Source organism: Suncus etruscus, chromosome 8, assembly GCF_024139225.1.
Source record: "Suncus etruscus isolate mSunEtr1 chromosome 8, mSunEtr1.pri.cur, whole genome shotgun sequence".
Taxonomy (NCBI): domain Eukaryota; kingdom Metazoa; phylum Chordata; class Mammalia; order Eulipotyphla; family Soricidae; genus Suncus; species Suncus etruscus.
In genome coordinates this window covers 48,678,654-48,691,510 of record NC_064855.1, presented here as the reverse complement: position 1 = coordinate 48,691,510, position 12,857 = coordinate 48,678,654, and the positions used below count along the sequence as shown (strand labels likewise).

At 37.4% G+C, this 12,857-nt stretch overlaps 1 non-coding gene across 1 annotated transcript; it reads left to right on the top strand.

Annotated features, from left to right (window-relative positions):
* Window positions 1–2,057: 2,057 nt before the first annotated feature.
* Window positions 2,058–2,183, top strand: LOC126016708 (small nucleolar RNA SNORA51). Its single transcript, XR_007498469.1, has one exon. It is a non-coding gene; the product is annotated as a small nucleolar RNA SNORA51 (small nucleolar RNA).
* Window positions 2,184–12,857: the final 10,674 nt, after the last annotated feature.

Here is a 12,857-nt window from a genome sequence, read left to right as displayed (position 1 = left end):
TCACCCTCTCAATCCTCATCAGTTATCTCTCCCTATTTAACCCTCTTCACCCTCCGTCCTTAACTTCTTAGTAGCTTGGATTGTCCTGCCCCAGTATACTGCCACCTGACTCCCAAAGCAGAAGGACACCCTCTAAGCCTCTCATCTCTTGCCCCTGGCAAGAAGCTGCAACCACCACTCCTGCTGATGAAATCTATGTGGCCCTTTTTCTCCCACCCGACCACCCCCTCAATGTGGACTATTGCTTGCTATCGAATTCAGCTCTAGAGGGATCCCCAGCTTGAGGACATTACCTGATCCCTTACAGCTGCGAACCATTTCTCACACTTAATAAATTAACTACAGTGTGGGACAAAACTGTGCCCTGGATCTCATCCCCCACAAGACTATCCCAAAAGACTATTTCTATATTTTTCTTGTATGTTCAATTTCTTAATAGTATACCTCTTAATGTGTTTTTTTTCCAAATGTAACAGTAGTCTTCATCCCTTTTTTTATAATTCTAATTTGGGAGGGCACACCTGACAGTGCCCATGGGTTACTCCTGTCTCTCTGCTCAGAAATCGCTCCTGGCAGGCACGGGAAACCATATGAGATGCTGGGATTCGAACCACCATTGGTCCTGGGTTGGCCACTTGCAAGGCAAAAGCCCTACTGATGTGCTATCTCTCCAACACCTCTAATTTCTATTTTTTCTTGTTTTGGTCTGCTTAGTACAAAATTCTAGTGGAATAGTCTTTGTAGGGATAAAAGTTCATGTCGAAACCAGGGCATAGAAATTGTATAGCTTATCATTTTTGTCTCCAAATCTACCAACAATATAATAAGGCATTGTTCCTTTTTGCATAGGAAGACAAAATGGGGAAATCTTATGTCTAGAAACAAGTTTTTATTTACTAAGGATAAGAACCCGTAGATTTTATAATACAGGGGTATCTTCCACCCTGAACATATGTCGTGGGGACTGACCTAGACCTCATGTGATCGGACGTCGACTCTCCAAACAGAATCCCATATCTCAACCTTAGAACTGGCACAGCTCCTGGCAGCAGGACCAGGAAGTAAACTCCGCCCCCCCCCAGGGAGTCCCTAATACTGTTCTGGTACCAACATGCCCAGGGTAGGTTCATAGGACATCCAGTCGATGAGGAAATAACAATAACTTGATCTAAGGACAAGTTGCTCTACCTCATTGCCTAAAGGTGAGATGATATCAGAAGACACTCCATCCTTTGAGCGGTGCAAAACCCAGATCACTTAATACAGAAGACTGGCTACAACAACCGTCACTGAGCAGAACTTCTGGAACTGTAAAGGAAGACTTTTTACACAGATCAACTTAGGATCTGTGCAAAAACCAAGATCTCCAATAACAGAGGACTGACTTTGACAACCACAGCCAAGCAGAACATTTCCTGGCACCACAAAGAAAGATTTTGGGATTCGACAATGAACAGGTCCAGACTCTGTAGTTGAGCTCATGGCAGTATGCTTCAAAAGTGGAGAGACATCCTGTATCTCTTAGACCAAGGGAAATTTGTTTTTAATTTCCCCAATACTTGATGTGCCTATGCAAAAAAAAATTAGCAACATACCAACCACTCCATTTATTTAAATCATATTTATAGCTTCTAGACAGGGGCTCATGCTTGCTTGTTTTCTTTTTTTTTTTTTAATCAGAGCCATAGGACATGAATCAGCTTGTTCTGCTCATATTGCGATGGCTTCCTACAAACTGAAAAAAAAAAGTGTATGGTACCAGGGGCAAAGCAGTCTCATGGGCATTGAGTGGAAATAAAATATTATCAGACTTAAATACCCAACTCAAAGCTAATGACAACAGAATCAAGAGACCCAAACCACAACAAACTATACACAAAAGAGACCTCTTACACTAGCAGTTCAGGGGGCTATGGGTGGAGGAATGGGGTGCATGCTAGGAACAGTAATGGAGGGAGATCCACTGGTGATGAGAATTGTCCTAATTCACTCTCGTTATGTACCTTAAATATAACTGTGAAAGACTTGTAATTCACATTGGCCTAAATAAAAAATTTTAAATGCTAAAATTAATACCATAAAAATATTATAACTGTATAGAAAGAGGAGGTACAGTAAATGCTCCCCATATACACCTCAAACCAAGCCCTTTGCCTGATCTGTATTGTGAATGGGGGACAAAAAAATATTCTAAAGACTACCAAAAGCCCCAAGAAACAACAGATTTGTATAGTAAAGTGGCAGGATACAAAATTATCATGCAGAAGTCCAAGATTTTTCTATATAATGAGGGGAAAGAGATTTTTTTAAATCCCAATCAAATTTGTGCCTCAAAAGTTCAAGTACCTTGGAATCACTTTAACAAAAGAGGTGAAATATCTATACCAAAAAATACAAAATAACTGCTTCAAGAAATCAAAGAAAACACAAGGAAATAGAAACATACTCTGCTCATGGATTGGGAGGATTTTTTTTGCCTATACCAGGTAATGTTCAAAAGTGGATATGTGCACACCTCCTAGCCCTGCTTCTTAATTTTTAATAATATCTTTATGTAAGCACCATGATTACAAACATGTTTGTAGTTGGGTTTCAGTTATAAAAAAGAACACCACCCTTCACCAGTGCAACCTTCCCACCACCAATGCTCCCCAACTTCCTCCTCCCCCACTCAGTGCTTGTATTCAAGACAGGCATTTTATTTCTCTCACTCACTACCATTGTCATGATAGTTGTCAGTGTAGTTATTTCTCTAACTGAACTCACCACTCTTTGTGGTAAGCTTCATTTCATGGGCCAGTCCTCATCTCTATTGTCTGTTATTTTCCTAAGTCCCACAAATGAGTGAGACTATTCTGTGTTTATTTCTCTCCCTCTGACTTATTTCACTCAGCATAATAGTTTTCATGTCCATCCATGTATAGGAAAATTTCAGACTTGGAATTGTTTTACAAAACAGCAGTCATTAAAAAGCATTGGAATAAAAACAGACCAACAGGCCAGTGAAATAGACTGAATACCCTGAATACCCTCAAGTATATGATAAATTCATCTTTGATAAAGGTGTAAAAAATGAGAAAAGTGAATCAAGAAAAGCCTCTTTAACAAGTAGTGTTGAGTAAACTCATCAACTACATGCAAAAATGTGAACTCATATTTCTCTTAAAAGGTCCACAAAAGTCAAATCAAAACTGATTAAAGGCCTTGATATCAGACCTGAAACCACAAGATACATAGAGGAAAAGCCCCCTCTGCATTCTTATGTTCATTGCAGCACTAGTCACAGTAGCCAGAATCTGGAAATAACCCACATGCCCAAGAATAGATGAGTGGATACAAAACAGTGGTAAGGGGCCAGAGAGATAGCATGGAGTCAGGGCATTTGCCTTGCATGCAGAAGGATGGTGGTTCAAATCCCAGTATCCCATATGGTCCCCCAAGCCTGCCAGGAGCGATTTCTGAGTGTAGAGCCAGGAGGAACCTCTGAGGGCTGCTAGGTGTGACCCAAAAACAAAAACAAAAAATTAAAAAAATAACAGTGGTAAGTCTATACAGATGTTAGTAGAAACTAAGTCATAAAATCTACTTATACATGATAAATATGAGTCAAATGATTCAGAGGGAGAGTGAAAGACATAGAATGATTATACTCATAAAAGACAGTCTTGTATTATTATATAGAGATGAGGTCCAAAAGGTCTAGTCCATGGTAGGAAGCTTTCCACAAATATCAGGGAAGTGTATTTAGGGCAGAGAATATTTAGGGCAGAGAACAGATAGATGGGAATGATCACTAGACAAGAATTGGGTGCTGATAGGAGGTAAAGTTATATGCATGCTATCTCTTCAGTAACAATATTGTAAATCAGTGTATAAAAGGAAGAAAAGGAAGAGAGATAGAGGAATAAAATGTTTGCCACAAAGGCAGGCAGGTGACAGGGCAGGAAGAAGGGTGGGAGAGGAAACTAGGGACATAGGTGGAGGGAAATGTACACTGTTGAAGGGTGTTATATATTGTATAACCTAAGCTCAGTAATAAACATCTTTGCAACTGTATATGTCATGGTGAATCAATTAAAGAATTTATTTAAAAATTGTAAAATAATGAATCTATATATTCATTGGTTTTTACTGCCATTATAGTATTTCATTTTCTGCCTGTTCCAAATTTTGTTTGTCCATTTATCAGTTAATATTGGTATTTCCACTATTTGGCTACTTCAAATAATACTACTTTAAATATTTGAAAAAAGAAATAAAATTTATGTTTCCATGAACTAATTCATATGGTAACTTCTCATTACAGGAAGCTTGAAAAAGAAAGTATTTGGCAAATAGTGACAGAAGTCACAATATTGTCTTATATCCCTGATGTCACATTGGACCCATTAACAAAATTAGGTTATATATTAAAATATATATATATATATCTTTCTTCAGAAAAGTTTACCTTCACCAATGATGACTTGCCTAGGAACTGGAAACCTTCCCCCCTGATGTGCCAGCCTCATATTTTTTAAATGCTCTGACCACATGTGTCAGCTCTTCAACTGCAATCTATGGATTGATCTTCAGTGTCTATGTGTGTGTACGTTTGTACATGGTCAACATCTCTATGTTTGTCTAATCTGTATTGTACATGATCCCTGTCTATATTGTATATAGTTCTTTTTATACATAACACTTCTTTCCCTTTCCCCTGATTACCACTTTACAAATGCTCTTCTATCCTTACTTTACAAATGCTCTTCTAACTTCTTACCCTCTCACCTCTAATCTGTTATTTCTCCCTATTTACCTTTTTACCCTCTTTACCCTCAGTTCCTGACTGCTCCGGAACCAGAACCTTTCCTTTGCCCCACCCAGCCGCCAAAGCGAAGATACTTAGATTCCCAGCTCACCTTGCTGCAGCCCCGGAAGAAATTGCTGCCACTGCCCCTGCTGATTCATTCTATGTGGTTCCTTTTCTCCCACCTCCATTCATGATGGGTTATTGCTTGCTACCAGATTTGGTTCTTGAGAGACCACCAGCTCGAGGACAATACCTGGTCAATGACTTCTGCAAACCATTTTTCAGACTTCACAAGACCACATTGCAGGTTGAAACTGTGCTATAGATTTTATACCCCCCCCCCACCAGACTACTTTAAAAGACTTAAAGGTGAATTATATTTCTTTTGTATATTTCTTTAGATGTATTTCTTTAATAATTATAATTCTTAATATGTATTTCCTATGTAGAGGTAGCTTTCCCTATTTCTTTTTTGGACCTGCTTAGTAGAAAATTCTAGTAAATAAGTATCTCTTGGAATCTGAGTTCAGGCAGAAGACACTCCATGACACCGCACCTATGAAACAGAATCTGTGCAAAAACCAAGATCTCTAATTACAGAATCCTGACTGTGACAACCGTGATTGAGAAGAACTTTGCCTGGGGCCATGAAGAAAGACCTTGGGGTTGTGAACAATTAGTATGCCAGGAGCCTGTAGTTGGTCTTATGACAGGATGCTTCATGGGTAAGGACATCTGTTTTTAGGCCAAAGATATTTTCTTTTTAATTTACCCCAACGTTTGCTGTGCCTATGCAAAAAAATAAATAAATAAAAACACCAGCCACCCATCCCCCCCCATTATTTTTTATATTCTAGATAAGGGCTCCTGCCTTTTTTTTGTGTGTGTGGTTTTTGGGTCACACCCGGCAGTGCTCAGGGGTTATTCCTGGCTCCAGGCTCAGAAATTGCTCCTGGCAGGCACGGGGGACCATATGGGGTGCCGGGATTCGAACCGATGACCTCCTGCATGAAAGGCAAATGCCTTACCTCCATGCTATCTCTCCAGCCCCCGGCTCCTGCCTTTTTTATAGAGCTTTGGGACATGGATTACATTATTTTACCTTAAATGATTTTATTTTTCAAAAAAAAATTGAGGAAAAAAAAAAAAAAGAGGATGGGGCCAGGGGTCAAGTGGTGCATTGGTGGAGATTTTAAAAAATGGACAGAATTAAATAACCAAGCCAAAGTCAACAACAATAGAATCAAAAGTCCCAAACAATAACAATCTATACTTAAAATGGGCCTGTTACACTGGCAGGCCAGGGAACTAAGGGTGGAGGTATATGAGGCATGCTGGGAACTTTGGTGGTGGGAGGTCAACACTGGTGGTGGGAATGGCCCTAATTCACTGTCACTGTATGTCTGAAATCCAACTATGAAGGACTTGTAATTCACAATGGTTTCAATAAAAAATATTTTAAAAAGGAGTAGTTGAGACAATTAAGGGGTTGTTTCAACTAATTACTCATGTCTGTAACCTCCTCAAGACTAGAATTTGTCATTTTTCATATGTCTCGAAGCCAGCTGATCCAGTAGGGTTTATCTGGCCTGTTCTTATGATTTGAAATGAATTTGTTCACATTATTCTGGGTCATGTGGCATCTGGACTAATCTAGGTTTTCCATGTTTCTCTTCTTTTAGGACCAAATACCACTGGGATGTTCTTCTGAAGGTCAATAATGCAGAGTTAGACAAAGCTCCCTAAGTCCAGAACCAGGACAGCCACTGTCACTTCTGTTTACTACTGTCCAAAGCTAGGCATACTGTCAAACCCAAAATCAGACACAAAAATACTAACCAGAAGAAGGTCAAAATTACATGACATAGAGTATGGACACAAAGAAAAGTGAAGAACTGAAGCAAATCATGTTACCTATTTCTAAAGTACACAAAATGTGTATTACATGTTTTTTTATTTTTTTAATAGTGCAGTATTTCTGGGGGAGAGGAAATTTGGGCTCCACCCAACAGTACTCAGGGCTTAGTTCTGGCTCTGGGATCAGTGAAGACCATGTGCAATGCTGGAGAGTGATTGAAGGATGGCAGAATGCAAGGAGAGTGCTTTACCTTGGTACAATGTTACTAATCCCATGAAGGAAGCTAGAAATATAAGAAGAAATATCTTCACCAGTTTTAAATTAAAAGTCATAATGGCACTAATAATTTCTTACACATGATAGCAGATCCATATATACACATTTACTTGTTATCAATTAATTATGTTCCAGTTCTTCAAGTTTATTTTACTATAATAAGATGTTTATGAGTTGTTAACCCACCATCAGGACATTAGATAGGGGAGAGCTACTAGATCACCTTGTTGTAAAGGAGGCACCATGTCTGTGCTTTTACTTCTTCATCTCTCTCTATCTCTCTCTCTTTTTTTTTTAGCTTCTCTGTGTCCCAGATCAGCATGTGTGTCACTGTGAGGAAGGATACTATCTCTATTTGTAGGTCACTAGTTGATCAAGGATAAAAGCCATTAGAGATAGATATGTATTCTAGTGTCTTCAATGATTTTACTCCACATTTGTAAATTTGATCCATCTTATTCTATTTTTTTTTCTTTAATTTTTTTACATTTTGGGGCCATGTTCTCCTGGCTACTTCTTTTTTTAATTTATTTATTTTGATTTCTTTATTTAAACACCATGATTACATACATGATTATAGTTGGGTTTCAGTCATAAAAAGAACACCCCCCTTCACCAGTGCAGCATTTTCACCATCAAAGTCCCCATCTCCCACCTTCCTCACCCCCTGCCTGTGTTCGAGACAGACATTCTACTTCTCTCACCCATTAACATTATCTTGATAGTTAGTGTCGTCATCTCACTAACTAAACTACCACCCTATGTGATGAGCTTCACATTGAGAGACAATCCTCTCAGCCCTCATCTCTGTTGTCTCTGGGCATTATTATAATAATAATATCTTTTGTTTTTCCTAAAACCCATAGATGAGTGAGACTATTTTGTGTCTATCTCTCCCTCTGACTTATTTCACTTAGCATAATAGATTCCATGTACATCCATGTCTAGGAGAATTTCATGACTTCATATCTACTGATGGCTACATAGTATTCCATTGTGTATATGTACCATGGTTTCTTTACCCATTCATCTGTTGAAGGGCATCTTAGTTATTTCCAGAGTCTGGCTATTGTAAATAGTGCTGAAGTGAATATAGATGTGAAGAAGGCATTTTTGTTTGTGTTTTTGTGTTCCTAGGGTATATTCCTAGGAGTGGTATAGCAGGATCATATGGGAGCTCAAATCCAATTTTTTGAGGAATCTTCATATTGTTTTCCATAAAGGCTGGACTAGACAGCATTCCCACCAGCAGTGAAAGAGAGTTCCTTTCACTCCACACCCCTGCCAGCACTGATTGTTCTTGTTCTTTGTGATGTGTGCCAATCTCTGTGGTGTGAGATAGTACCTCATTGTTGTTTTGAATTTCATCTCCCTGATGATTAGAGTTACCTTTTTAATTCTCTCCTAAGAGTAAATTACTTTGCTTCCTTTCATGACCTCTATTCCCTCCTCTACAGACTGCATGCTTGGTTCTTCCCCATAATTTATAAATTGAAGATTAATCCCAATGTGACAGTTTATGGAGATAGGATTTAGAAATTATTAGAAGTATATTAAACTTAGATCAGATTTAGACTTTCTTAGAAGGTGATAAGAAGTTTGGAGTTAGAATTTAAAAACCCTCATGGATAGGTTAGGTGCCTCTGGAACACAGATCCTAGACAGCTTCCTCATTCTTCTATGCTGTCAGGGCACAACTAGAAAATGACAATCTGTAAGTCATAAACCAAGCCTCACCAGACACCAAACTAACCCAAATTGTGTTTTGAAGTTCACACTCTCCATATTTGTAAAAAAATAAATGTGTGTTGTTCATGAATCACTCAGCCATGATATTCTTTTGGATCTTCTCCAAAAGATTAAAGTATTCTTTCACTTTCCTGCCACCTCTTTGGACAGTTTTTGTTCATGCCTATGTCCACAGTGGTATGGCCATGGAGTCTTTGTGGAAAGCTGATGGGTGTGGAGTAGAAACAGCAGTAATGGGGTGTTAATAACTTATATATCAGAGATATCAGAGACTTGCAGTTTGGGGTATTCATTTTCCAACAGGATGGTTAATTTCTCAGAAACATGGTGAAATTTGAAGAGGACAAATGTGACCTTCAGGCCCAGCTCATTTCCAACTGCTGCTCCAGTTCTTCTGATATCCACACGAAAGAAATTTCTAGAAGCTCCTGAAATTTTGTATGACTGTACGTAACTCCAAAAGCTCATAGGAGGCTTTCCAAAGCCCAATTCTTGTTTATCATAAGGCACTCTGACTGTGCTGATGTTCCTGCATTTAGAGACATTACTGAAGGTTTTTTATTTAATCTGCACTTCATTTCTTTCTCATTGTGTTTCAATCTAGCAGAATGCTCATAAGATGTGCTATTTGCTTGATTTATTTTAAGCTTAAGGTTTTAAGAATCTAAAAACAAATTGATACAAAGGACAGCCTGCTCTTTTTACTTACTTGCAATTATTTTAGTTTAGTCACTAAATGAATGTATTTGGTGAAGAGGTCTGTATTTTCAACAGAAATGGTGAAAATTTATAGAAGACCTGCATGAGGCTCTCATGTCTCATTTGGCATCATAAGTAAAACTTCCTGAATAGTGAGCCTAACCAATTAACTGCTCCTGGTTCAGTTCACTCTTTTCCTGTTGTTTATGTTTTGTTTTCCTTGCCATAACCTCATAGTCACAGAGACTAAAAAAGAATAAGATTTTAAGGACTCTGATCAGGCCAGTCACCCAGGAACTCAGCAATACATAGACATAGCCAATCTAGGACATTTTGAAATGATTTTTATGCCCCATTTTACTTAAATGGTAAGGAATAGTCTCATACATAAACTTTCGGGGACTTCATATAAGTTGGCTGTTGGACAGATATTTTACTAAAATAAGTGACGTAAAGCTGTACCAAGGTAGTTCATAGTGTCAAAAGAGTAAGATTCTAAGCTCAGCTCCTTCCATTATCAGCTGTGAGTCCTAGTGCACACCCCTTACTATCTGAGCCTCTGTCTCATTCTCATCATGTGCACTTGCAACCAGGGAAAGACTTAATAATTTTTCACATGGTTGACCATGCAAACAATGTTTTCAAGCAATAACCATGAAGATGTACTCACTTTAAAAAGAAAAAGATGTATTGAAATTATAATAATGTATTCACAACATAACTCTAAAGAACCAGTGCACACTTGGGTGCTTATAGATAAATTATTTTATGGAGAGAGCGAGACAATGTATATTAGTAGTCAAGAAGATACTCAGGGTGTTGTTGTTGTTTTTTTTGTTGACAAATTTATCATTATGATTCATCACTAGCTACTCAACAAGGGTCCTTGTTGAGAAATACATACAAGATTCTTGTTTGTAAAGTTTTCTTGAACTAGATGTGTCAGGAAAGAAATGAAAACACAGTAATTTTAGTTTTGAAAGTTCTGTTCTCTATTAGAAAACAATTAGCTATAGAATAATTGTGCTGCACCTCTCACCCTCAGTGTACAACATATACACATTTATATGGTAAAGGGCTAACAGTAAATGGTATTTGAAGTTTTGACCTTTACCAGGTAATTGGACTTTTATGAAATCATGAGAGTAGACTCCTCATAGTGGAATCAATGCCTTTATGTAAAGAAATACCAGAGGACTTCCCTCCTCTCTCATTATCCCCATGAAAGAACACAGCAAGAAAGTAACTAGGAAAAGATTACTAGAGAATCAAATTTGTTGGAACACTGATTTCCCATCCACCAGGTAAGAAAATTAATTTTTTATTATTTCAGCCATTCAGTCTACAGCTTGTTGTTATGGCTACCTGAACTGATTAATCCAAATTGGAACTTGTGATAGAAGGTAAATCAGTATAAGAAAAAATTCACCAAAAAAAGTATTTTGAGTTAATTTCTCAAAAATAAATCTCAAAGATAAATCTCTCAAAATTATGCTGAGTTAAACTCTCAAAGAAGAAACAAGACATGCAAAAATCTGTGGGAAGAATACTCCAAAATAAATAGAGACTGCAAGGACCTAGGGCTTCAGGAATGATTCAGATATTCTAGGAACAATGAACAGGCAGTGGGGTTGGATCACAGAGTATAAGATCAAGAGAATTCTGAGAGTCATAAAAAAAAATTATATCATACAGGCCAGCAGGCTGAAAAGTTCTAGATACTAGAGAGTTTTATAAACTATAAAATTCTAGATAAATAAGAACTTTTTAGAAATGTTTACTTCTGAGGGCAAGACTGAACTCACATAGGAACAATAAAATATGTTGCTTTTACTAGTATCTTATTTATAGATTAACTTTATTCAAACTTTTCTATTTTTTTCTAATTGGTCATCAAAGTTAATATCTCACAAATTTCTTCAGTCATCTAATAACATTTTCCAAGTATATAATTTTAATTGATAATGTGTTTGCTGTAGAATAATTACTAATTATATTTATTGATAATGTGTGTTGAATAAAGTGACATACAACATTCTACAACTTGCTATTGTCACATTAATTATAACCCAAATCGTAATAAACCACTCATTTCTGGAGGCTTAATGGGGGAAACTTAGCCAATGAGCATGTAATGACAGGCCAAACAGTGTTCCCCCAAATTTTCATGGCCTATTTCCTAGAACCGTGAACAGGTTGAGACATGCTAAAGTTGCAGATATAATGGTGGTTCCTAATGATCTGGCCTTGAAATTAGATGATCCCATGTTTCTCACAATGGAATCACAAGGATCTTTAAATATAGAAGATGTGGGGAGAAGTATAGTTAAGAGTGAAATAAAAGGGCAATAAGCAGGGCACTCTGAAGATGCAAGAGGGTAAAGTGAGCTGAAGAAAGTATATAGAATCTACAAGCTGGGAAAGTAAGACAGATTCCTCCATAGAGTCACCATTGAGAACACTGCTGAGCCCTTAGTCTCAAGTCTTGTCAAGCTTGACAAGATCCTTCTCAGACTCATCGTCCAGATGTAAGACAATTATTACATGCTTATGATAAGGCCCTCAGACTAGGGTAATTTGCTGCAGCAGCCACAGAAATCTAATATGTGCATGATCTTGACTTTCTTTATCTACACAGTATAACCACAGTCTATAAGTGACCTTTGAAGAGCTTAATTGAAACAGCATTGAAAAGTTGATATTAAGAAATCATTCCTCCCAGGTTTAGTTAGTAAATTTTAGTTTAAAATAAATCTTTCTTATCCCTCATTTTGTCAGATGATTCATAGATGTAGCTAAAAAGAAGTAATTCCAATCTCTTTTTCAAAGATTTTTTAAAGGTTATTATTCAAATTATCAAGTTAAATACATGCCCTATTGTAGTGTGGAAAACTCTGTAACTCTTGGAAGATAATATGTTTTACTCTAATATTAATTTTTTGTAACTCAATGTTTATTCCAATGTTGAATCCAATAAACGCTGGATCCCTTAGTTCAAATACTACCTCAGTCCTTCTCTAGCATGTGGTCTTGGACTAGTTACTTTAATCTTCTGGCTCTTTATTTCCTTGTCTGATTAATGGGGTCAATAATACTACCTACTTCACAAGTTTATTGCGAAGGTTAAAGAAATTATTGTTTATTTTTGTTTAGAGACCACACCTCAAGGTGTTCAAGGGCTTCTTTTGGCTCAGTGCTGGAGGAGGGTCACAGGTTAGAGGTTGTTTTATAGAATAGGAACCCTTGAGTACTAAGCCATGAGAAACCACAATCCAAAGAGGACATAACTGTATAAGACGTGAAGAAACCCTGAAAATTTGTGACAGTAACAGCTGTCACAATTGCCATTTTTTAGAAGCTTCATGCAAATAAAGGGAGCAGTATAAATGTAAAATTGTTGATGAAGTAGGCATCTTGGAGCTAAAAATACAAGACTCTAGGAGTTATATGTCCAAGAAGCTGCCAAGAGTGTTAGTGATGGGT